We start from the raw sequence: 26,775 nt of genomic DNA on the forward strand, positions 1-26,775 counted from the left end.
CCATAAATCCTGTGCCACACCAGCCCTGTGCAGATGCTTTTATACCTTAAGGTGTCTGAAACTGCACCACATGCCTATATCTAGGCAACTGAAACATGTTCCTCATCCTTTCAGGTGAACTGAATGACTCTTTAGACTCCACTGACAAGGTGGGGTTCAGCATGTGAAGTTATTCTACGGTATGTGTGTGATATTTGTACCATGCTAGCTGGTAGTACAGATAGCATGGAGGCCAGGTAGGTGCCCAGGATATCTAAAAATGGCACTATATTTAGGTCATCTTTTCCATTGACTGTGATGGAATACACTATATACAAGCTTATATATGGATGTCTATGTTTATAGGATGAAGATTGGGTGCTTACAATCTGGACATGAATTCCCAGATGTTGAGCAGGATCGGATTGCCTAAACACAGGCACCTACTATCCTTTTAGATACTGTGGAGTATCTTACTTGGCATTCACCATGCCACACGGATAAAATTTTCTGTAAGACCTGACTCCAGTGTGTGAGGTCAGTGCAGGTGCATAGGGCAAGTCAAACTGCACTACTGGCTGCATGATTATAAGTCACACCAGGAGTGACAATGCTGTGTAGAAAGACATGTACTACAGCTGCATTAGCAAGTAGCGCAGCCCAAAAAGAGGCAGATAGACTGAAACTGTTGGTGCTGGGATCCCAGCATTATTATAAAAAAATTTATTTTGGATTAGCTCTAGACTGGTCCAGGGCCTGGATGCTCATTAGCAACTGGAGCAGAGTGGGTGCATGCCTGGAATGTCTTTCAGACATGTTTCGGTCTGAAAAGAAAACTAATTAATGCACTGTCATTCCTGTGATCCCATTTCCATTTCTGTGATGGAAATGAAAGTACAAGAAGTGAAGGACTGCAGGAGGAATAATTTTGGAAGGATGTTCCTGCTCCCAACTAAAATACCACTGTAGACACTCCCATGATCTAGCTCAAGTACCAAAAAATATGTAGTGGTTGTAGCCAAAGGCTTTCTGTCTCATAATTTGTCCCTTCCCTCCAGAGGGAAAAAGTGTGAAAATGAAAAGGAAGAGCTTGTCCTTACTGTGTTGAATTAATAAAAATGAGGTCTGTCATTAGAAGAATGCATTGTCAGTGCAACCTTATTTTTCTATGGGGAAAAAGTTACCTTTAACCAGCTTTTGCTATTTGCCTTTCTCTGCAGTGTTGTAACTGAATCTCTCCTAGTAGCACAGCACTGAACTTCCATAGGGCAATAGTCCAGTCCTCTCTGATAAATGCTGTTCTCCAGTGTGGTATATAGCTAAATTCTCCCTGCTGTTAATTAGCTGCACATATCTCATTAACGAGCTTTAAATCAAAGCCAGTCAGAACGCGGCTACTGTCTCCACTTGCAGGAGGGAATATTTCCCTCCTGTTACCCTTAGAGAATCACTAAACAATCAGCAAAGGAGATTTCAGAATAATGTGTCTCCTTGTCCCCTAAAGCTATGCAAATGATCTTTTTTTATAACACTTTTCAATCTAATTGACACTTGTAATAAAATTCTGCCTGTACTGATCAATCTTACCTTAGAGTCATCCCACACCATCCCTTTAAGTAGTGCCCTTCAATTAAAACTTCCAGAAGGCTGTGAAAAGTGTAATAATCCACTTGTAGGGAGTGGGAGTTACTTGTTGCTCTGAGGATTTCATTAAAGATATTTAAGAGTACATATTTTAGGGTGATGGATTTGTGAAGGGAGCTTTGTGAGCTTATGAATTCCACACACTATTTAATTCTGTCCAGGAGTCCTCCATTGCATTAACTCAGTGAAAACCATGCCATGGTTTCAAACAGAATATTGTATCTTTTCCCTGTTTTCTGTAACAGACAGCTCCAGTTATCTTTATTTGGAGCATTCTGCCACTACATATCAAAATAATGACAGAAACCACATGCTGTCAATAAGTGAAATACTGTTTTAAGCAAATAATCCAAATCACATCATTCTAGATTGATCATCTCTTGAAAATGCCAATTAATTACTCTACACAAGATGAATCACCACCAGTTACATCCATTTTTGAGAAAACTGGTGAAGCACAATGGAACATTAAAAAGCCCTTCAGATAGCCAAAATAAACTTCACAAGAGAGATAAATCACTCATTTTTATACATGAACAAGATATCTCCTAAAAGATACAGCAATTCTCCATAATGTTGGCATAGCTGTCTGTATCATAAAACATCTCATACATCAAATGAACAGTCCTGCACACTGCCAGCCTCAGTCAAAGTGATCTCTTCTTACAGTGAAACTAGGTGGGTTTAAAACTTGCAAATTTTACTGATGGCAGCACTAAATGAAAAATAAACATTTTTTCACCTTATATTTAAGGTCATCTGAAGATTTTTTCACCCATTGTTGAAAAAATTACAAAGGTGCAGTTAAAGAAACATGGAAATAGATTAGTGCCTCCATTCTTGTGAGAAACAGAAAAAAATAGCATGTGATTGTTTCTAATAAATCCTACATATCAAAGGATTGTTGTTTTATGAACTATATAAAGCACGTTCTCAGATTGTACCTATTATTGTTACCTGTGTCAGAATCTTAAGAACTTCAAATTTTATTTTTTAACCCTGTACAAATGTTTCTGATAACATATCTGTACAAATTCTTATTTCTTTTTTCAAATTCAAACTGCTAATAAAGCATGTTAGAGATAACCACTGCAATTGATATTGCAAGCATATATTGCAAATAAAAGCCATTTTTGTGCGGTGAAGCTTAAATGCTTAATTTACAATACATATTTATTTACTCACTGAGCAACTACATACCCACAAAAGAAACTCTGCACACATTCCTGTCTAGTTTTAGGAGGATTTGTGCTGCTGATACACTGCAGAATGAAGTCAAATGTATTGCCTTATCATCACAGAGTATTTGTACACATGAAGGTGTTTATCTAACAACAGATACAGTGATTGGAAAGTTTGCTAAACCTGTCAGATAAATCCAAATAATAAATGGCAGGAGGAGATTATGAACTAATTGCTCAATTAATTTTTTTGAAAGATTTTTTTTTTTTTTCCTGAAGTGGCATCATTGTTCAGCTCATAGAGTTGATTTGATCAAAACCACACATTTCCAAAATGGTATCAATTTGCAGAGTGGAGTAAATGTTGTAATTCATAATCAATGTCTGGTTTTGTATTAATTTACAGGAATCATCAGGGGTATTTCAACTAGAGGCTTTTGTTTCCAATGAAAAATTAAAGTGTTATTTTATCAGAAATATTAGAAAAAATCAAAGAGAGGAAGCTACACTGCAAACTGTTGTGAGACAGACCTTTGGGACAGGAGATACAATTTGTGATTGATGAAAACCATCCCTTGAATTCAATGTCAAAAGCCACTTTCAGCTTTGCTGGATTTCAAATCTGGCACCTATTTTCTTCTTTCCTTACGTTAAGATCCAGTAAGCTTATTTGAAAAAAAAAAAAAAATTGAAATGCTGGGATGAAAGTAAAACAAGTCACCCCACAAAATCCATTTTCTCTCCCTTGTATTATTTTTCCATCTTAAACATTACCATAGGTGTATAAGGCATACCACAGAGGAACAGAGGTCATGATATGTCTTCCCAGAAGGCTTATGGGAAGCAATGACCTTCAAGTAAAGGTGTTTTTCATCCTTTTCGGAAATTCAGTCTCACTTCTGAGGCACAGGGAGAGCATCTGTAAGTCAATTTACAGCTGACCCAAAAGCATAAGCTTGATTCATACTTATTCTGAAAGCCATACCTAAATGATCTCTAGATGGACGCCTATTTCAGAGGGCTGGATATGATTTTAGTCACTGTATGGTTTTGGTTACAGAAAGTAAGATGATTTAACTTTGCTAGCCACTTAAGCTCAATAAGATATTCAAACCATCCTGTCTCTAAACTCAAATGTCTTTAACCATTCAGTATAACCAAAAAGAGTGAGGGCTGTGTGTTTTTGGCATCTGAACAAGTCAGAAATAAAAAGATACCAGTGGATGGCATTTGGGAAAACTCACTAAAATATGGGCATCTACAGGAGATAAGAACATGGTCCTGTCCTACTAATGGCACTATAAACAGCAAGGCTGACTATGGACTTGGCTTACTCCTTATCTTCAGCTGCTTTGACTGCTAAACTTCAAAAAGCATAACAAACTTTAGGGCAGTGGGAAGCATAAGCAAGTCTAAGACAGCCGCTCAGTGCAGATGTCTGCATCACGTCAATCTCGGTGGAGACCGGCAGCCTGAATGATTGTGGGAGTCAGCTTATCATAGGGTGGGTATCTAAATAACATCAGAATAACTGAACTCTACAAATGCCAATTTCTCTTTTCATTATCTATAAGGAGACCCTACCATCTCTGGCTCAGATACGGTCGTCGACACTTTAGATATCTAAAATAAGGTTTGATGAATCATGTCCTGTGAGTCTCAGAAAAGAGTTTACTTTCTTGTCCCACACACATCCAGTCCTCTGAGTAAATCAGAAAATGAATCAAAGCTTACACCACAGGCCATGATATTTCCTAAGCACCTGATCAACATTTGTTATGCATGTTCAGTAATGCTATCACTTGGGAACAGGTGAACTTCACCTTAGAGGGTTTAATTCATTCAGTATAATCAGTTTCTGTCTCTGTCTAACCCACTGAAATAATACGTGCTCGTCTCAGAAAACATAATCAGTTGCAGTGTTCACTTTTTATTCCTATCCAGGGGATATTCTCAGACTGACTGATTTTTAAACCTTGTTTCTGCATACCAGGAATATACCTCATTCCTCAGGTTACATACAACTACAGGACAAGGATGTCACCCTATGCGGATGTATTGTTACACCTGATTCTGATTGGTGTGTAGAAAGACATATAGGATTTACTAAGGTAGATGAGGAGACCAAAACCAGAGAGTCTGTAGCTTGGCAAGCAAGTGACTTCTTCAAAGACCATGGAGTTTGTCCCTTCTACAATCAACAAGCAGAAGCAGGAGACACAAAGCTCTGAGAAGCCTCACTAACTAATATATTTCATGTGGAGGAAGGAACTGCCCTCCACACTGGGAGGCATTTGCCCTCTGCTTTCATAGAATCACAGAATGGTGACTGAGATCATTCCAGGCTCTCACAGATACTTACAAGTTTTCTGCCCCATTCCTGCTAATTCCCTCAGCCTCTCCCTCCCCCCTTATCTGCCCTTCTACCCCTTATCCTCTCATCTGCTTTTAACTCACATACTGCCTCTCCTTCTTGGATTTCAGACTCTTCACATTCTAGGGGAAACTGTAAGAACTTTTTGTGTCCCAATCTTCTCTTTGGACCTCTATGTGAGTCTGGCACAAAGGAAAAACCAAGCAAAGTATTTTCTTGTAAGCAAGGCTGAACACATGAAGGAGACTGAAACTTCTTCTATGAGGAGACTGATCGTTGACAGCTAGTAGCACTCCTCATGTCTGGCATATATCACACTTTTGTATATTGGCTTTTATAGTTACATGCAGAGCAATTTGTAAGGATACAAATCGGTGAAGTATCCCATTGGTTTGAGGAAGACAGAGCCTTCAGAGGTCTGTGTGATCCTGCACAAGGTTTTTCCCAACATCACTTTAAGCCTGGCTCAAAGTCCACTGGAGGCAGCTGGAATCTCTCAGTAAGAAGATCTGGGATCATCTGTGGCAGAGGAGAAACCTTTGTTTGTATTTTAAATCATCACTTTTTACAAGGCTGAGAAGTACATAACAATTTTAATTTGTTTTTAGAGGACAAGTTGATTTTGCATTTTTGCTTAGAGTATTTTTTGCATATTGCCTTAGAACACTGTGCTCATTTCTATGAGGCAGATATTCAAACAGCTCTCCCCTAATAAGGTGAAAGTTGTAGAAAATATGCATCTAAGAATTTGTAATTAAATACTCAATTTGAGCACACTTACAAATGCCAGAGGTAATGATTCTTAGAAATGTATTCATAGTAAACTTTTCATACTACAAAAAAGGCAAGTAATCCTGTGACCAAACAAAATTAGAAGCATAAATCAGATTATCCCTTTGTTTAGTTTTTCACCAAACACCCAGTTCAATAAATCACACTGCTTGGCCTATACATTATGCTTACTGCTTTTCCTGTATGTACATCGCCATAACAGTGTGCCATAAACTGTTACTTGATATACGCAAAGTGAGTCAATGGATATTTTAAAAAGAGAAAAGAAAAATGAGAGATTTTTGTACTGTTTTAAATGCAGTACTGTTTCCAGAGGATATTTGGTTAGAAAATATGTCCTGGTTCTAGCAGTGCAGCAGGAGCATGCTATAAATTCCTGCAATATCGTGGCCCCGCAGATGTGGTCTGTTACTGGCTGCTATCCTAAGTGCCAGGGCCAACTTCAGGTTTTGAAATGTGAAGGTTAAACTGTGATTCCTTTAGGTACACATGAAATGACATGTTTACATTTTTCTTTAAAGTTATATACATGTGGCATGTTACTAGCTATCTCTGGTCTCACTGGTAGAGCTGGTCCATGACTGCTCTACCAGGAAATCCTTTCACAATGACCAGCATGTCGCATTTCCCCTGCCTTGCAACAAAGCCCTGCACAAAGTCCCACATGTTTCAGCTCATACCTTTTCCCAATGTCATGGATTAAACAAAAGTCATCCATAAATCACGGAGTCGCCCTCTCACTCCCCCCCTTCTTGCCCTCCCCCTACTCCCGGAGGGACGGAGAGGAGAATCAAAAAGAGTGCAAATCCCAGGGGTTGAGGTAAGAACAGTTTAGTAACTAAGGTATAACACAAATCACTACTGCTACCACCAATAATAATAATGATAAAGGAAATAACAAGAGGAAAGAATACAACACCTCAACACCAGCCGACCAATAACTTGCCCCACTCCCCCCAGCCAAGCACCAACCGATACCTTGTCCAGCCCTGCAATCCCTGCCCTTCCAGGTAACTCCCCGTTACATCCTCGGCATGACGTGCTGTGGTATGGAATACCTCTTTGGCTAGCTTGGGTCAGGTGTCCTGTCTCTGCTTCCTCCCTGCCTCCCCTCTCCCTGGCAGAGCATGAGGCTCAGAAAGTCCTTGGCCAGACCAATCATGTGAGCAGCAACTAAAAACATCAGCATTATCAGCACTGTTCCAAAAAAATGAAAACATAGCACTGCACTAGCTACTAAGAAGGAGGAAAATGACTGCTATTGCTGAACCCAGGACACCCAAAATGCAGTAAATCTATGTATGCATTTTCACGGTATGGTCTATAGGCAGCAGGAGTGTGAGGCAGCCTGACTCACACTGTTCAGAGAAAGAGAGAGGTTAATAGTACTGGAAGCAACACTGCAGTCCAAAGCAAAGAAAATCCGGTTTTCATTCCTCAAGCTTCTAACAGTGAAAAAATTGCGAAGACCTCCAATTTGACTGGCAATAAGGAGAGTTGATAAATGTGTGTCTTTAACCATCTCGAGGTAATTATAGTGGAAATGAATAAACAATAAATGAATAAACAAATTAATAAAGAAATAAGAATTAGTCTTTGACGCATCGTTGATTAGATCCCTTGTCTCCCGACTATTTCTAGGCTTTTTATGGTATCTCCAAACAGTTGGAAACAATAGTAGACAAAACCTAAATACAAATTGGAATGATGAGTACCTTGGTCTTTTCAACTAAATTCCTTTTGAAGCTGAGACATTGAAACTACTTAGCACAGAAGATTTTTTATTTACAAGTACTCATTTTTTTGTGTGACAATACTTTTTTTGCTGAAATCAAAACTATTCTTAGTGATTGGTTCTGACATAATTTTAGTTGGAAAGGTGCCAAGGTGGAGCTTGATAGTGTAAGGTAGCAAAATACTTTCAGGCTGGCTAATATTAGTGGTATTTGCTATTACTCACTATCAACTATCAATCAGTATTCATAGCAGTGATACATTGTTTATGTAGATCACAGTAAATCCTTAATCAGCATTTGTCAAAGCAGGAACATGCATGGTGATTTTGCATGTCTCAGTTTAAGGACTTTGGATTACAAAGGATTCTTTGTCTCATGGTTTCACAAATGTTTGTGAGTAGATCTAGCTTTCATTCTGTGTAAAATTCTTAAGCAATTAATCCTAGAAATACTTGATAAAATGCAGCCTGTGTTTTTTTGTTAGCTTTATATGTAAATTGTGTCAAGCGACAGATACTACAAAAAATACTCTCCTACTTTCTAATATGCCTTTTGACTTACTGAAGATATTTATAACTGGAAAGTAGAGTATCAAGAAGACCAAACACCCTCTCTTTTACAAAAGCATTTTGTTAACATTACTTTTTTTGTTAACTACATTATGTTTATAACTCAGATGCATAGCTTTTCTATGAACCAGTCAGAAGTCTCTCCGTTTTCAAATGGGATAGCTGAGAAGCCATTCCCTCTTGCCTTGGTCCTGACTGGGAATAGAAGCCAAGCAGAAGCCAAGCCTGTGAAGGAGCTGACCTGTGTGTTGCCTTAAAATAGGCATGCTAAATCTTGGTATGATTGCTAATGATTTTTTTAACCATTTGACTTCAGAAAGCCCATAGCAAAGCCTGAACATAGTCTTCCTCTATCTTGCAATACCTTCCTATCAATTAACCACTTACAGGCTACAGGTGCACAGAGAACAGCTGTCCTCTGGTATTCTTTGCTGAAGTTACAAGACGTTACTTGTATTACATGATTTTAACCTTTGTAGTATAATACATAATATTAATGTGTATTTATAAGACTACTTGTTGGTGCTTACTTGGGGAGCTTGCATTTGTTGACATGTATTGATTCATGCAAACTAATCTTTATAGCCCTTCAGTTCCTTCATGACCAGCAGATGATGCAGTCCATTTAAGATCTGAAATTAATCCTTTCTTATGTGATATCTTTGGTCATTGTGAATGCTTCAGAAGACAAATTTTCTGGTTTCTGATTTTAGGTCTTGTGTCCTAATCTCACTGCCATGACTGAAACATTTGCCACAGTACTGCTCTGTACTCAAACAAATGAGTTAATTTATCCGAGATGTCAATCTCATTCCTGTCTATAGTGTTAATTTTTTTCCTTAAAGATCAGATGCTTATATGAAGATAATTTGTTACTATAGTGTAATGTTTAACAATACTATAAACTGAGAGCCTTAAAATATGTGTGCTATGAAAATGAACAAATCACAAAAGTACAGCATAGCAGATTCTTGGTGGCATTGTATATTGTTGCTAGTATTATGATGCACTAGGTGGGCTGGGCACAAAACAGTTTGAATAACGAAAGGACTCTAGTCTTTTTTAAATTTTTTTCATGTATTTGTATAAGGCAAAAGACTATCAATTATACATTCACAATGAAAAAATATTAATATTGTTAGTGAAATAATTTTAAAACCATGAAATCTTGTTGTCTAATATTGCCTAGATTCTCAGGTACTTGCCTTTTTATCTTTCAGTCAGCCAACACGAGCCAAAAAATGGCCTAAAGGCTTAGATGTTCCAGTGGTTACTCCAGCACAATCTAATCTGTGACCTCTATCCCTTTGTTTTTTATAATGTCCTTATAAAAACATAGTACATTTAAGTATGCTTAAAGTGCTACTGGCTATAATTAAAGTTCTGTCAGCCTTTCCATTATAAATCCCTCTTTTCAAGGTTTAATATCTCAGCGGTTTCAATTCCCACTGGGTTAAACTTGATACAGAAGCTGTCAGCATGAATGCAAATCCGTTGTACCTTTAAAAATATTCTCAATTCATAAAGTTGCTAGTTTTTATTGAGTCCTACAGTCTGGAAAAGTATTTCTGATTAACTCCCCTCTCAAACTCTCTCACACTGTCTTGTTTCATCTTACATAAACCAAGAAATAAATGTGTCCTAACTTTGAAATGCAGAAACACACTGATGGAGTTTCCTTTTTCCTTGTTCTGTGCTATAGGTTGAGTGCACCTTCTACCTGCATTGGAAACTGCTGACTTCAATTTAGAACCCCGAACTCTTTCAGACTGCATCTGCTAGGATATGGAAAGCAAAAGTTAATTACCTTGGCCATAAAGTAGTATGGCTCTTATCTATCTTTCCCATCTTGATTTCTTAATACTAGTCTGTATTTGCTAAACCTTTGATTAGAGGACATTAGGGGACTTTTGGAGCAATTAGCAGGTACTGTGTTTAATGAATTTGTTGGCTGGGGCATAAGTCTAGAGCTGTTCAATACCACTCTGCCTGACTGTCTTCTACTTTAGTAATGTGAGTTGTACTTCTAGATGTGAAGGAGAATGACCACTGATGGTCTGCAATATCAAGAAAAGAATATCCTGAAACCTGAAATGACTCATGCAGAGTACTTTGGGACTGGCCAAGACCATAAAGAACATAACTGCCAACAGTTTGATGGTCTTTTAATTTTATTGATGACAAACTTTCAAGTTATGGCATATTACAGGAAAAAACACTGGTGCTTCCCTATTTAGCACAAATAAAAAGTGTTAATTCTCTTTTGGGTTTGTTCTCTTACACAGACTTTCAAACAATTCACTCCTTAATCAAAAAATATTTCATCAGGACTTTTTGATCTCTTCCATTCTGTATTCTTGAACTTTATATTCCTGAACAGCAACTCCATTTTACCCTCTTTCTTCCTCTTCTCTTGGCTTGTATTTAGGACATATTTCTGGAAGTGGTGGCTATTTAAGGCACTGAAGACCTCAGAAGCAGAAGGACTTTGGTCATACCATTCAGGGTGATTGCTTAAACTTTGTGCTATTACAAAGAAAGGACTATCTGGCTGACAAAGGTAAGGAGGTAATTTCAGGGTTTCGAGATCAGTTTCACAACCAGAAAAAAAAAAAAAAAAAGCTGAATCTGCAACATGGATATCACACACCCAAATTTTGAAACATTTTTCTCTGGTGTTTATAATTGGCTACCCATATCATGCCAGGAGGCATGAGTCCTACTCCTCTGAATCCCATTCTCAGCAGTATCCACAGACACACTGACGCACAAGGATTCATGGTTACCTTTGTAAAATTAAGTTCCAACGTTGCAAAAGGAAGACCCCAGCCCCCCCTTGGTGTATTTATATATATTCACATATATATACACACACACTTGCGAATACACCTTGATATGCATATACAATCATATATTAGACATACACACTTTGAAATATACTTTGCCTTTGAGTTTATTTATGCTGTGGCAGATCAGAAAAGGGAAAACTGAAATATTGTCAAAATAACTCAGGTACTACTGTTTATGAGCAATAGTAGGAGAAAAAACAAAACCCAGCTATTCATCACAGAAGCTTTCCATTAGGTCTGAAATAGACTTCAGTGCTAAATATCACCTGGGAACAAAGGAGATAGCTATTTTGTCGACATGTATTGTTGGCATACTGTCGACCCTCTTCTCTACAAGAAAATGCCTACTTTTTCTTTGGATTGCAGCCAAACTCCCACTCAACTGCTCACTCACTCTGCCTCAGAGCAAGGGCGACAGGAGAATACAAGATGAGAAACCCTGTGAGTTGAGTTTAACCAAGCCAAGTGCAAGGTCCTACACCTGGACCAGAGCAATCCCAGGCACAGCTGCAGGTTGAGCAGAGAAGAGATTCAGAGCAGCCCTGCAGAGAAGAACTTGGGGGTGTTGGTCAATGAGAAAATGGACATGAGACAGCTTCAGTGTGCGCTCGCAGCCCACAAAGCCAACCGTATCCTGGGCTGCATCAAAAGGAGCATGACCAACAGGTTGAAGGAGGTGATCCTGCCCCTCTACTCTGCTCTTGTGAGACCTCACCTGGAGTATTGCGTGCAGTTCTCGTGTCCTCAACATAAAAAGGACATGGAACTGCTGGAACAAGTCCAGAGGAGGGCCACGAGGATGATCAGGGGACTGGAGCACCTCCCGTATGAAGATAGGCTGAGGAAGTTGGGGCTTTTCAGCCTGGAGAAGAGAAGGCTGCATGGAGACCTCATAGCAGCCTTCCAGTATCTGAAGGGGGGTTATAAGGATGCTGGGGAGGGTCTCTTCATTCAGGACTGTAGTGACAGGACAAGGAGTAACGGGTTAAAACTCAAACAAGGGAAGTTCAGATTGGATATAAGGAAGTTTTTTTCCTGTGAAGGTGGTGAAGCACTGGAATGTGTTGCCCAGGGGGGTTGTGAATGCTCCATCCCTGGTGGTGTTCAAGGCCAGGTTGGACAGAGGCTTGGGTGACATGGTTTAGTGTGAGGTGTCCCTGCTCATGGCAGGGGTGTTGGAAGTAAATGGTCTTTAAGGTCCTTCCCAACCCTAACTATTCTATGATTCTATGATTCTAAGACTGCTTCCCAGTTACTTGTTATGGGTAAAACAGACTCAGCTGTTGGGCATAATCAAGTTATTGCAGAACAAAGTGTTGTAGTAGTGGGAAACAAAAGAGATAAATATTAAAACCTTTTCCATGCTCATCTTCACTCCTGACTCCTCTAACCACCTCCCTGTGCGTCTCAGGGGGATAGGGAGTGCAGGGAGGTTGTGGTCAGTATGTAGCAGCTTCTCTCAGCTAATCCTTTCCTCCAACACTTGTCTTCTGCTCCAGCTTGGGCTTTCCACAGGCTGCAGTTACTTCCTTCCTGCAAACCTTTCCTTTCCTCGTGTCTTTATGCTGTTTTAGGTACAATGTTTGTGGAACTCAAGAGCTCCAGGCTTCCTGGAGAAGTGCTTCCAGACTATAGCAAATAGCAACAAAATCCATCTGTGATATTCTTGTTACCATGCAGTTCTGAAGAGGAACCAAGGCAAGCGTGATGGAGTAAAGCAATGAGAATAACCTCCCATCTTCCTAATACACCACAAAGTGCAAAGACACACTTTTATTTCTACAATTAGTTTTCTAATGAAAACTGATTTACAATGAAATTTAAAAATGGGCAATTGATTTTAATCTGTTTAACCCAGTTATGGTTTTATTAATACATATATCTGGAAAGAGCCATATTTCAATTGAAAATGGTCATTTAGGTGTGAGATGCATTGAGAAGTGGTTAAGAGAATTTTCTAAATGCTTGGGAAATACTTGTTTCAACAACGTTTTTTTTACACAGAAAAACAAAATGTTAGTGGCAGTGTTCAGAAAGTCCACATAATGAACTATGTATAACTAGAATTACTCTTAATACTGAACCCTTAATACTGCAACATTGGTTGTCCTGTCAGTTTAGTCCTTTATCTCCTTTGGCTGGAAATAATTGACTGCTATAAGCATGTAGGTGGAATATATCAATAGCAATGTAAGGCCTTAACAGTCTAAGTAATAGCTCTATTTGCAAAGGGAATAAAGAGATTATCAATGAGGCGGAGGTCTATAGCTTTACTCTGAACTGACTCTTCCTTTGGATTTCACTTTTCTCACTGTCACTTCCTATAATATTGTGTTATTTACTGTGATGTTGAGTAAAACAACGAGTAGCAGGAATCACATGAAGTCATGTTACGTTTTTGTCGTGTTACCATGTTTCTTTTTTTGTGACTTTCTTATATCTGATAAGTACCCACAACTTTGACTAAAGCTATAGACTAAAATGAAAAGACTACTTGTTTGCAAAAACCCTGTAGATTTTCTTTCATTGCAAATCAGGATGTTTGATGCCATTTCCACCAGTTATAATTCATAAGCCAAAGTCAAGGATGTAGTATGCAGTAATATAAATTATCTTTTTGAAAAGTGATAGGATATTTTCTTAGAAGCCAAAGATACTAGACATTCCTGAATAAGAATTTGAACTACCCTCCTATGTGGAGCCCAATTTAGCTCTGGAGTAGGACTGCTAATAGAAAAATATGCAAGAGATGAAAAGATGCATACACCATAAAATAGTAAGGAGTGAAAAAGAGTCAGAAAGATGGTCAGGCCAGTTAGAACTAATCTGAAATAAAATATGCAATCAAGAAAAGTTCAGTGTCCTACTTTTGTGAAAGAAAAGTTGAATGTGAAGTGTTGCTTTTGGTCTAGTTCAAGTACAGCCTGGCACCAGAGTACATAGGCACTTTGTCTGCTCAGAAGCCTACAGCTGTTGTGCTTTTCAGTTTGGTTCAGTTGAGTTCTTTTGTCATTCAGGTGCACTGCCTTATTGAACTAAATCCCCGTGTATTTGGAAGTCACTGAAAAGAAGCTACATTTGTAGGCAGTCTAACTGTGCTTGTTATTGTTTGTGACTTGAAGTGGATTTGTAAGATGGTGGAATAAAATATTAATGAAAATGCATTGGAAATGTGTTAAAGCAACCATTTCTGAAATACTAAAAAGACAGCTTTTTTTTTGAGGGGGAAGGAAGCACTTTAGTTTTAGTTTTTAAATATATTTATATACATATAAATATAAATATACACACAAACAAATGCACATCCTTCCAGTGATACTTTTTAATGCACCCATAGAAATCCAGCTGCAATCACAGAAGTTTGTAATAATCTATCTCATTTTATTTATTCAACAGATTAATTTTCTGATCTACAAATAATTTAATGGTGATCATAATATGTGGGAATAATGTACTATATCAAGCACACTGTATGTTTGTAAATCTCTTTCATGTTGGCAAGATCTAACAAAGATGCATGTTCCTATTACAGGATTTACACACTGCTAAATATTTTTAGATTGATTTCAGCAGAAGTACTCAGAGATGACTCTTTCAAGAGTCTCAAGAGGATCTAGTTTAGCATTAATTTTATACAAATGAAAATATACAACAAATGTAATATAATTTGAACATTTAATCTGTTTACCTTTTAACCTTTATGAAACGGTAGACCTTGCATTTTCAGTGTAATAAATGATTTGCAAAATTTCTTCCCCGATGTATATCTAAGATTTGTTTTCTTATAACAATAGCTTCTTCTTAAATAACTTTGGATCTCTCTCAGAGAAATAATGAAAAGAAGAGTAACATGAAGGAAATGGTCAAATGATTGCATGTAGACAGTTGCTGCAACGAGTTTTCTTGTTGCTTGCAAATAGAAGTGTATTAAACTAGAATAATGCACATCAAATGACCTAGACCTCAGCTCCATCTAACCTTTTTATTTCAACTCAGATCTAAACATTTGTCTCATGAGATAAAGTACACAGTAAGACAAGGACATGCCAGCTCATACAAAACCTAGCCGAAGAAGCTCTGTTTTCTTTTGTGAGGTTTTGGGATTTGAATTAAGTTAGCAGGTATTTAGTAAATGTAACATTTCTCCCATGTTGTCTTTTTCTCATATCTGTATTTTCACAGTGTAATTTTCATGTACTAGAAAATAAAGCAGAAAGTTATTTTGAGGGGAACAGGCAATGAAACCAAGTATTCATATTTTGAGCTTGGATCAGAACTCAGATGAATTTCCTAATTCACCTCTTGTCCACATTATTAAATGCCTCAACCAAGGATATACAATGCACATCTGGGCTCTCAGCAAGGAAAACCATGGTAAAGCTGTGATTGTTAATTTTATTCTTTCAGTAGCATAACTAGATCAACATGAAGTCATGGGCTCTGTATTTCTAAGAGATGAAACAAAGGATAAAGTTTTCAGTTCTCCTCTGGGACAGATTTGAGCTGTCTGGGGCAGATGAATTACCACTCAACAGCTGAGATAAAGTCTTTGCTGAAAGCTCTTCACTGGGCTGTGTCTTTTCTGGGGGCACATATGGTCAGTGTATAAGTGATAACTATGTACCTCACCTCCTTTGGTGTTTTGGTATCTGTACCTTAGATCTGGCTGAAGAGACTTTGATATATAACACTTCTAATAAGTTAACATGACATATTAGGGCATGATCTTATATTCTTTGTATAGAAGAGTGTGATGATTAGGATTTCTCTGGTAAATAAAGTTTGTAGAACTGTGCTTCTAATAGTTCAATTCTATTTGCTGATCCTGTGTAGGAAACCTGAATGCTGCCTGATTCCTATATAAGCTGAAAGTGGATCAGGTGTTCTTAGATCTTAAAACCATGGATGGTTTCCATCTAATCATTATACTGCTTATAACCATGATGGCACAATATCTTACCAGTGTGTCCAGAAGATCACCATGCTCATAATTCTAGATCAGGTATTTCGTAGTTAAGAAAGTCAAGGTTTTTGACATTTTCCAGATAAGACATGGTAAGAGACAGAAAAATTGAGAAGATGGTTGTCTTCATATATCCTTTGAAGGCAATTTAATCTTCAAATTATGTTTGCAGTAACACTGAACACATAAAGACACTGATGTATTTTAACACTCTTGTTAGAAATCATAAACAATTTTTGTTGTTCTAACTCTGTGATGGAAAAGAATCAGCCAACTTGTTTTGTTTGCCCTCAGGTCATGGTAAAGTGTTGTAAGGCTCACAAAATTAAAAATGACAATGAATAAGCAACTTCTGTGCTTCCAGAAATTCCAGAAATGTTTCTTTTCAGCAGCCTGATTTTCACTGTGTATTTGTTCACTTAAATGCCTCTCTGACAGGTAGTGCTTTACAGCTTCATAGTTGTGGCTACATTTTTCTGACCGGCTCAAGGAAACTGCAGCTGCAATTTTTATTGTAAACTGCAGCTGCAATTTTTATTGTAAACTGCAGTAAAGCATAAGGTTTGGGTTACTAATGAAACTGCGCACAATTTGCTAAGACATAAAGAGGCAAGAAGCAAAGTTTCCTGGACACAAAGACTCTGTTCCTGTTTAATTAAAAGAGTAATAAAGAATCAAGAACATGTTTTAAAGAGAAAGTAAAGGAAAACCATAACAATTCAAAGGAAAAAACATTATATAAGTTAGTGGGCATAAGAGATAAAAGGGCTCAGGACCCTTTTTTAACCAGAACCTTTTTTAAACTCCTTATAGAGTGGAGTCATCTTTCATTGCACAATAATTTCCTCAAGACGGCAGATATTTTTCCTTAGGCTGAAAAAAAAGAGTGCTCCATGTGATAGTTACTTCATGATACTCTTGGATTCCAGTGTGCAACAGGAACAAGGATCTTATGGAAAGCTGCATGCATATCATTAAATGCAAATTTCCTTTTTTCTATAAAAAAATCACACAGATATTGTGTGAGACATGAATGTACAGTTTTGCATTGCATTTCACAACAGAATAATTAAAAAGCCAGTAGTATGAGGTATCTGACAGTTTTTTGCCAAAATATTTTGCAACTCCTTTCAAGTTTCTATTATATGCTTATGATCTGTTGCTATGAATTGTCCATGGTCTGCAACTTAGGAAAGAATTTTATTGGCATGAATTTAGTTATTCTCTGAAAATTAGAGAAATAGTGAGAGATATGGCATCTTGAATACTGGCCTCTCATCATGTCCTCCTTGGTGTCTTACCTGAGCTCTCTGATTCCTCTTTCTTTAGACCAACAGATCTTCCTCAGAGAAAGTAAGAGCAGACAGGCACTTTATTTTTACATTTATTGGTCTTACCTTGCCTTTTCTACAATTTTGAGAGTATGAGCACAAAAGCAAATGATCACAATGTTAGTAAATGTGATTATAACACCTTCACTTTTCTATGGTGTGTGGATTACGTACATTCTTTGACTTGTGTAAATAAACAGTGAGGTGCTGTACCTTTAGCTCACTAAGCTAATGGTAGTTTTTCACTGTTGAGTAAATGTAGAAACATCAAAATTCACTAAGCTAATGGTAGTTTTTCACTGTTGAGTAAATGTACAAACATCAAAATTTACTATGAAGTAGCTGGTACATTGTTAAGCATTTGCATCCTAGCATTTCTCATTGGTTTGTTAGGTATGTGCACATACACTGGAGGCTTTTCTGCGATTGTTCTTTTCAAACTGTCTAACCAGCAAAGATTCAGATTCTTTTAAGGTTGTTCTTTTAAGCAGGTGTAATCTTAGAGTCATGCTTTTCTTTAGTACAGTTCTTTTCTGTCAGTCTTCTACATGGAAAGAAACAACAAAACACAGCTCATGACTTTAAAATTATTTTGGTTAATAACCTCCAAAAAGATTTCTCTGTAGGCTTTTTCTTCTAAGGGTTTCCCACATTGCTTCTGGACCCTGTTTCATGCTCTGTTTCATCGTTCTTCTCCCAGTCTCTGAATCAGCCACTTCATGCTTGTTTCAAAACGTGAATCCTGGTAAAATTTCACATATCAGGAGACTGAATTCTTGAGCAGGCCTGGTGAAATAAGAGGGAGAGGGAAGTAACCAATGACATGAATTTGTCTCTAGCAGCTGTTTTCAGTGAAAACAAGTCTTCATGACTCCAACAGGTCAGAGTGAAAGCCGGTCAGTGGAGGGGCCACCAACTGCTTTAACCCGAGTGCTTGACTAAAATGCTGTGCAGATGTTTTCCTGACCTAGAGACAGACGTATCCACTGCTGTGGGGACCCTGCAGCAGTGGCATATGTTAACCATGGACTGTAAGACACCACTTCAGCTACTTTGCATTCCAGGTGTATAAGCCTGTGGGTTGAGTGAGGGCGGAGTGGATTTGCTTCACTTGCTGGTGGTTTGAAAAACCACTTTGCAGGCCTAAGGAGAATAGGCATTTAAAAAACAGGAAAGGAATTATGAGTTTTATCATACTTCTGACCATTCTGTTTAAAATGAGTTAATTAAACTCCAGAGATGAGGAAGACCTATTGAAACGTTGGGAACACTGACCTTTTTCTTTGACTGTCACCTTATTTAAATAATTCCAGGTTTAATTAACTGACTTGGAATGAATTGATAAAGGGTTACTGTCACTTATAGTTTCTCTTCTTTGAAGTGCACCGGTTCTGTGCACTTTCTGTAGCCTCCTATGCTCACCTTAATTATTAAAGTGAATAGTTTTAAAAGTTGGATTTTTACTTTTAAATATCTAACAACTGTCTTATAAATACAATGGGAAGCATTTAATAGAGTAAATTGTACACAACATACATATAAACACACATATATCTAACAACTGTCTTATAAATACAATGGGAAGCATTTAATAGAGTAAATTGTACACAACATACATATAAACACACATATATCTAACAACTGTCTTATAAATACAATGGGAAGCATTTAATAGAGTAAATTGTACACAACATACATATAAACACACATATATCTAACAACTGTCTTATAAATACAATGGGAAGCATTTAATAGGGTAAATTGTACATAACATGCATATAAACACACATATATACTCAACTGTGTGACGGTCTGTAACACTTATCTAGATCTATCTAGATCAGTCATTTTTAAAAAGTTAAGGTTTTTGTTGAAGTCCGTAAATATACAGAAAAGGCGTTGGCATTGGTATTTTTTATCACCAATTTCAATGAGACTTCATGGAGATTCAAAAGTCCCAGATTCTTAAGCCAGGTAAGAATTCTAGCTCAAGATCTTGTGAGTTGAGAAGTACCTTCAAAATACCTGAGACAAGAATTCAGTTATGTTATGTTGATCAACCATAGGCTGAAGTTACAATGTTATCAGGAAAAAAAAATAGTGTCTTTCTTTTTAACCTTCCCATTCTAATACACTTATTGTAGTCTTTAGTTGGGAAGACAAGGAATGACTGAGAAATGGGCAATTTGTTATTCTTGGAGAAGTGAAGGAATATCTTTCCAGAACACACGAATGATGAAGCCTTGGGATATTGTGCTCTGAGACTGGTGCAGCTCTGCTGGCACAAAAAACATCTAGGGTAGTAGTAGCAGCACAACTCTACTTCTTGTTTAATATAGTTCATTTTCTTATTAAGAGACTATAAAGTGCTGTTAAGCTATTTTCACTGGTATAAATAATATGCACAGGCCAACTGTTCACAGGTAGGGGTCGCGGTATTGTACACTGCCAATGTGCTCATAATGTAGACTTGGCCTAAGGCACCAAAAGAAGTATACACCATCTGTTACTGAAATCCACAGTAGAGACTCTGTGGAATATCTTAGTCTGAATCTCCAGGGTCAAGCAGTATTTTCATTGTGTTGATCATGGACAAGACCATTGCAAAGGACCTATTCAAGCCAACACCCAAAAAAGATCCAAACCATGTAGCTGCTCCTAAAGCTAGATGGTCCATTTAGAGTAAAATGGTGTGGCTTTCTGTGAAAAAGTGCAGCACAGACCTCTTCCCAGTACTTGTGGAGGACATACCTTTAAGATGTCTGGCAGTTCAGGGAGGTTGAAGCTTGCAAAACCGATTCTTATGCATATGCAAGAAATGTATAGAATATCAGATCTGAATGTCAGGTCTGTTACATTTTCATTGAGTGTACTGCTTGTGTAGTGATGTGAGCTAGGTTCTTTCAATGCGCACTCAATAAAAAGTGCTCTGTACATCTATCCGTTCTTTGTCTGCACTGCTATGAAAAAAAATAAAGAGGACATCTCCCTGGCCCTAGAGCCAAATGGCACAAACTAGACATCAGTCACACTGCTGAGAGCTGGATGTCAGAGCTGGATGTCACTCACACTGCTCAGAGATGGCACCCTCCAGAGCAGACTGGCCATGTCCACATTATACAGCCCTGTGTTTTCCCTTGGCTTCATGATGCACCTTAGGCCACAAACCAGGATTTTTGTTTATGTATTGATTTCTTTTCAGTACAGAGCATCAGAGTTACTGTGAAGGCCGTGTTGCACCCTACAGACAAAAGAAAAGTGAGGAGCATGAAGTTGAAAGTAAGTGGGATACACAGAGGTGGCTGAAGGTGCAAAGCCTGCTAATACACTGTGGTAGAAAGATAAAGGGATTTAAACAGATCCAGTCTTGTCCAAGTTGCTTTTGAGGCTGATATCTAGGGTAAATTATTCCTCAATAGTGGATGGAAGAGAAGTAGTTTGAGTAACTGGAAACATATCTGGAAGGCAGGTGACAATCTGACAGTGTGGGCAGAGAGCAGAATGCCCGTGCTCCTCTGTTGCTGGGCCCTCCTTTATTTAGCTATACTGGCAAGGCTTATCAGCACAGTAGTCAATATTTCAAAAAACCCAACATCCTCCTCATTTTCTTTTTCTTTCTCTTCACTCTCTTCCTGTTTTTGAATATATGTATATGATAGCATGTGTGTACATATATATAACTATGTTGAATGCCATATGTACTACCATATATATGGATACTATTATGTGTGCATATGCTAATGTATAACGTGTATAATGTGTATAATGTGTAATTTGCTAGATTACTTTGAACTGTCAAATAAAGGTGCTTGTTTTTATTATTCATGACTCAAAAAGGCAAAGAAATAGCCTAAGGAAGAGCAAAGAGAAATGCAGAGCTTACAGAAAACACAACTCAATTTTATAGATGAGGATTTCAAAACATACTACTTGCTTTAAAGTATATCCATACCATGAACCATCAATTACAATAGTCACGAAAGTGATACCACAGCTTAATGACATAGAACATTATTACCTGACCTAAAGAGCTATGAGACGTAACCTCCATCAAACCTGCTATTATTATCACTTTGTACTTTCTGATCACATAGAATGGATACTCTGTCTCCTTGTATAACTTGCAGCAATAATTTTGTAATTTTGTGGTGTCATTTGCTCTACCTAGTCATTTGCCTGATGACAGAAAACAGAAAACCAACTTCATTAAACAGTAAATAAAACTCAGGATGAAGACAAAACTTCTTGCATGAATGCTGGTAATTAGTTTCTTGTTAGAAAAACATGTTTTGAAGGAATGGCTTAATTATTAGGTTTGGGGTTCGGGTTCCTTTCTCCTTTTCTCTCTAATATTTTTCTAGTTGTGAATACTGATGGGGTTTGAGGTTATAAGAACTTCTATCCTGCATCTTTGGCCAATGTTACAAATAATAGTATTATGATTTATTCTTTGCTGCAGTGCTTAGCAGCTTTGGTTGCAATACATTCGAAAAATGTGGTTGCATACAACACAAATTAAGTCCTAATCATGACAAGGATTTATGAGTCCTGGAATAGGATTTAGTTGCCTAAATATAGTTGTTCAGCGACCTACTATGTACATAAGGTATCTCTCTTGACATCCACATGTTAGTCTTGTAGGTCCCATGTCTTATCTGACAGCCTAGGTGCCTCTCTTGACCATTTGAGGGAGCAAACTGCTATTTTTAGATTCCTAATCACTCCTCATGATTATTTTATATATTCTTAAAATTAGAAGAGTAAAGATTAATATATAACACAGTATTATGTACAAAGCTCCAAATAACTTGGGACAAAAGGAGCTTATCTGTACAGCAACTGCCTCACAAGGGAATCCTGAATTCAACAAGGATATCTCCTGGATATAGCTGCATTAAAATGTCCATCTGAGTTGGCCAGAATCATGGAAGATCAGCTACAATATTAGTTGGCAACCAAAGTTCAGAGATTAATTGTGAAATAGGCACAAAGAGAAAGGTATTACTGGTTAATTTTGTTGTGAAGATAAAATTTGCCAGTGCTGCTTCCTTTCCAGGCAGAACCACACTGAAGGTGAAGGAAAGAGGACACTATCCACTCCGAGGTACTCGATCTCTTCTTCTGTTCTGTGTCTCTTCCCTCTGCCCTAAGGGAAGTAAGACATTTCTGCATTTTCAGCTTTATTTTAGGAATGTGTCTTCCTTGCTATGAACTAGTGTTCAAAAGCACAGCAGCAGGCAAAAGGCTCCAGGAAAGCGTAGTATCTGGAGCAGTTGCAATACTGTTAGATCTGTATGAAACTTTGTTTCTTGGGTTTGACAGTGAAAAATGAGGAATTTAAAACGTTATTTGAGTCTGTATTGTCTCAAATTTATATATACTCAATTTTTCTTGACCAGAAGAACATCTTTGCTGCAGCAGTTGTCCTCAAACTGAAATAGTCCATGCATCTCTAAATAAAAGGATTAGACAATTTTGAGGAAGATCTTCAGTCTCAGCCGCTTCTTGGACAGAAACATTACTGCCAGCGGGACATGAGATTCCCAACGGGTTCCTGGTGACCTGGCCTCATTAACCAAGTTGTAAAACACTGTGATGGGGAGATGAGAGTATCTCCTGCAGAGGAAGTTCTGTTCTGATGGCTAATTAGTCAGTCACCAGGGAGGAGCTGAGGCACCCAAACATCTGCTCAGGCATGCCAAGAATTAGCCTGGCAGGTTCATTCTTATTCTTTTGGATCCCGCAGTCAAACTGTTGGAAAAGAGGATAAATGCATCCTCTTTCTGCAGAACTTTTCTTCCTGGGTTTTGACTTGTCCTTTTAAAAGTATGTGAATAATATTTTTACATTGCTCAACAAGTGCATAGGTAAAATGTTCCTTAGCTTATAAACAAAGTGATTTTAAGTTCCATTGCACTGCATCAGTGCATTTTATTATTATTATTGTTATTGTTTATATTTACACTAACTGAATTCCATTTCAGGAATTAGCACTTGAAGACTAATATGAGGCAAAAAAGTTTCCAGTGAACTTTAATGGTACTGCCTAATTTTTTCCTTATTTGTCACCATCTAATTCCAATTCTCTACATAAGATCTATCACTGCTTGCTGTTTCCCTGTTGGCAGCATGTTTACATAAGTCATAATTTCTAGAGTAGCCCTGAATAGCCTGATATACAGTTTTATATGCCTGACCTTCAACCAGAAGTCCTTTATTTTATTGTGATCTCTTTAACTCCTAACCATTCTATGATTCCATGATTCTATGGTTCTATGATTCTATGATCAAGCCGAACAACAATACAAGCAAGTTCTCCTTTTTCCTCCTGGGCAACCTGTACTCCGCTGTTGAAGGAACTTGGGTGATCTTTTTGGATTCTGTCAAGAATAGGTATTCTTCCATAGTTATTTGGCACTAGCATGTACTGGGTCACACAGCAGTGTCTTCTTGTGTGCATTAGGCAGAACACAGAACTAGTTAAACTGGATGACTCTGAGGAGTTTTATAGATCAATTGCCATTTTCATTTGGGACAGCACTTGAAATCTTAATGAGAATAAAAACACTTGTAATTAGAAGTCTACAAAATCTTTTAAAATAATCATTTAAATTTAAAATGTAAATGTGGTTGCAATTAATTAGTCTGTTTAGAATAAAGCTTTCTAATTAACAAATGTAAATTGGGAATTTTTTGTAGATTTCATAAGGACAAAAATGTTCCTCATGGGAGCTGAAAGGAGTTGTGTTTCCATGTGAATGCATATAAAACCCTGGTGGCTCACACCTCTGCACAAGCCTGTGGAAGTAAGAGGGAAATGTCTGTGAGAGGGTCATATTAACACCAAAGTCATAGAAATTTTCTTAAGACCTGTGATGCAAAATTTCACTTTTCAAAATAAGAATGTTTTAAACTAAGTGTTATGTTTTTCAAAGCTGAAAACCCGACAGACCTAAAACTGAGGTCCCCAGTAAAGGTAGAACAAAGATATTGAAGTAATACTGCGTTGAACTCTGATCAGAAAGTATGAGTGGCTGTCACCTCCCTACTGCGGCTAGTGATTGATTACAGAAATAAAAAACAAAAAAGCCCCCAGGAAATTTACACTGTTGAAATCTGATTTCATTGCACATCAGGATCATGCAGAGAACCAAACCTAACAAGCCCAAACTGATGTTGGTACTTTGTGCATACCAGAACCTTAAAATTTTACTTAAAGTTTAATATATATTTATATATATTGTTACTTCTAAATATGTAAGTGACATTCCTAAAGTGTCTGTACTGTGACCTGTGTTGTTTGACATCTTTTTCAGGAAGATGGACAGTGGGATTGAGTGTGCCCTCAGCAAGTTTGCCGATGACACCTAGCTGTGTGGTTCGGTTGGTATGCTGCAGGGAAGGGATGCCATCCAGAGGGACCTTGACACACTTGTGAGGTGGGCTGATGCCAACCTTATGAAGTTCAACCACGACAAGTGCAAGGTCCTACACCTGGGTCGGAGCAATCCCAGGCACAGCTACAGACTGGGCAAAGAAGAGATTCAGAGCAGCCCTGCAGGGAAGGACTTGGGGGTGTTGGTCAATGAGAAAATGAACATGAGCCGGCTTCAGTATGTGCTTGCAGCCCAGAAAGCCAACCATACCCTGGGCTGCATCAAAAGGAGAATGACCAGCAGGTTGAAGGAGGTGATCCTGCCCTGCTACTCTGCTCTTGTGAGACCCTACCTGCAGTACTGCATTCAGTTCTGGGTTCCCCAACATAAGGAGGATGTGGACCTGTTAGAGAGAGTCCAAAGGAGGTCCGTGAAGATGGTCAAATAGCTGGAAAATGTCTCCTATGAACACAGGCTGAGAGAATTTGGTTTGTTCAGCCTGGAGATGAGAAGGCTCCAGGGACACCTTATAGCAGCCTTCCAGTACCTAAAGGGGGCCTACAAGAAATCTGTAGAAGGACTTCTTACAATTGCATGTAGTGACAGGAGAAGGGTGATGACTTTAAGCTGCAAGAGGGTAGATTTAGGTTAGACATGAGGAAGAAATTCTTTATTGTGAGGGTGGTGAGATACTGGAACAGGCCCAAACATGTTGTGGATGCCCCGTCCCCGGAAATGTTCAAGGCCAGGGTAGACAGGGCTTTGAACAACCTGGTCTAGTGTTCCTGCCCATGTCCCTGCCCATGGCAGGAGTGTTTGGAACTAGATGATCTTTAAGGTCCTTTACAACCCAAACTATCCTATGATTCTATGATATTTAAGCCTTTTCACAACATTTCAGGAATACTTTTGGTGGTTACTCAATTTCATTCCGACATAGGTAAGAGAATTGAATCTGCAGACTGCCAAGGTGTCGTGGTTTAAACCCAACCACAAACCTCCTTCACTCACTCCTCCCCCCTTCTTGCTCTCCCCCTGCTCCTGGAGGGACGGAGAGGAGAATCGAAAAGAATGCAACTCCCACAGGTTAAGAACAGAACAGTTTAGTAACTAAGGTATAACACAAACCACTACTGCTACCACCAATAATAATAATGATAAAGGAAATAACAAGGGAAGAGAATCCAACACCTCAGCACCAGCCAACAGATAACTCGCCCCACTCCCCCCAGCCGAGTACCGACCGATACCTCGTCCAACCTTGCAGTCCCTAGCCCTTCTGGGTAACTCCCCATTACATCCTGGGCATGACGTGCTGTGGTATGGAATACCTCTTTGGTCAGTTTTGGGTCAGGTGTCCTGTCTCTGCTTCCTCCCAGCTTCCCCTCCTCCCTGGCAGAGCATGAGGCTCAGAAAGTCCTTGGTCAGACCAAATATTTGAGGAGCAACTAAAAACATTGGCGTTATCAGCACTGTTCCCAGGCCAAAAAATTAAAACATAGCACTGCACTAGCTACTAAGAAGGAGAAAAATTACTGCCACTGCTGAACCCAGGACACAAGGTATACAGTACATAGCTGAGAAATAGGGTAAATTATGTGTAGGTCCATGCTGTCATGGATTAGATACTTTGAACTGCACTATGTGTCTTCGTATGGGCAGTGGACTAGCCAGTATAGTCAATGTTCATCCTCTACATACAATACACTGAAGAACTTTCCAGAACTCCTCTGACTATGTGACTTGGTCCAAACTGACCAGAGAAAGAGCTTAAATGCCCAACTCTTACCAAATGCATGCCTTGTAAATAGATAAATGTGTCTAAATGTGGATATCAGGATCTGCAGCTGCATCTCAATGTCTGACTGTCCATTAAATAGTGTCAACATGAAAAAGATATAAATCCCCAAATCTCCAAACTGAAATACATATGAAACATTTTCAAAGTCAGTATGAGTGCTTCATTTCCACAGCTGTTTAT

Source organism: Lathamus discolor, chromosome 4 (assembly GCF_037157495.1).
Source record: "Lathamus discolor isolate bLatDis1 chromosome 4, bLatDis1.hap1, whole genome shotgun sequence".
NCBI classification, from domain to species: Eukaryota; Metazoa; Chordata; class Aves; order Psittaciformes; family Psittacidae; genus Lathamus; species Lathamus discolor.